Here is a 1,561-nt window from a genome sequence, read left to right as displayed (position 1 = left end):
AATCTGTCTCAAATGCTTTTTTCCTTCACTAATGTCGCTGTTCTTCATCGGGTCTGAAGTGTGTTTGAATCTAGTGTGAGTGTCAGTTCTCCTCAAGTTCTTTTTGGGGCCACTGTAGGTCTATATTTTGATATCTCTCTCTCTCACACACACACACACACACACACACAAAAGGGTGTTATAAGGGGGAGACAGACGCCAGGCCGGTTTGGAAAAGACTCTGAGGAGAGCTGTGGTTTTGCGGGAGTGACGAGACATGGAGAGAAGAAAGAGAGAAACACTGATGAAGAAAGAGAGAAACACTGATGAAGAAAGAGAGGAACGACTGATGAAGAAAGAGAGAAACGACTGATGAAGAAAGAGAGGAACGACTGATGAAGAAAGAGAGGAACGACTGATGAAGAAAGAGAGGAACGACTGATGAAGAAAGAGAGGAACGACTGATGAAGAAAGAGAGGAACGACTGATGAAGAAAGAGAGGAACGACTGATGAAGAAAGAGAGAAACACTGATGAAGAAAGAGAGAAACACTGATGAAGAAAGAGAGGAACGACTGATGAAGAAAGAGAGAAACGACTGATGAAGAAAGAGAGGAACGACTGATGAAGAAAGAGAGGAACGACTGATGAAGAAAGAGAGGAACGACTGATGAAGAAAGAGAGTAACACTGATGAAGAAAGAGAGAAACACTGATGAAGAAAGAGAGAAACACTGATGAAGAAAGAGAGGAACGACTGATGAAGAAAGAGAGAAACACTGATGAAGAAAGAGAGAAACACTGATGAAGAAAGAGAGGAACGACTGATGAAGAAAGAGAGAAACGACTGATGAAGAAAGAGAGGAACGACTGATGAAGAAAGAGAGGAACGACTGATGAAGAAAGAGAGGAACGACTGATGAAGAAAGAGAGTAACACTGATGAAGAAAGAGAGAAACACTGATGAAGAAAGAGAGAAACACTGATGAAGAAAGAGAGGAACGACTGATGAAGAAAGAGAGGAACGACTGATGAAGAAAGAGAGGAACGACTGATGAAGAAAGAGAGGAACGACTGATGAAGAAAGAGAGGAACGACTGATGAAGAAAGAGAGGAACGACTGATGAAGAAAGAGAGGAACGACTGATGAAGAAAGAGAGGAACGACTGATGAAGGAGGAGAGGAACGACTGATGAAGAAAGAGAGAAACACTGATGAAGAAAGAGAGGAACGACTGATGAAGAAAGAGAGGAACGACTGATGAAGAAAGAGAGGAACGACTGATGAAGAAAGAGAGGAACGACTGATGAAGAAAGAGAGGAACGACTGATGAAGAAAGAGAGGAACGACTGATGAAGAAAGAGAGTAACACTGATGAAGAAAGAGAGGAACGACTGATGAAGAAAGAGAGAAACACTGATGAAGAAAGAGAGGAACGACTGATGAAGAAAGAGAGGAACGACTGATGAAGAAAGAGGAACGACTGATGAAGAAAGAGAGGAACGACTGATGAAGAAAGAGAGGAACGACTGATGAAGAAAGAGAGGAACGACTGATGAAGAAAGAGAGGAACGACTGATGAAG

This window comes from Phoxinus phoxinus, assembly GCF_949152265.1.
Source record: "Phoxinus phoxinus genome assembly, chromosome: 11".
Taxonomy (NCBI): domain Eukaryota; kingdom Metazoa; phylum Chordata; class Actinopteri; order Cypriniformes; family Leuciscidae; genus Phoxinus; species Phoxinus phoxinus.
This window is presented reverse-complemented; position numbering follows the sequence as displayed.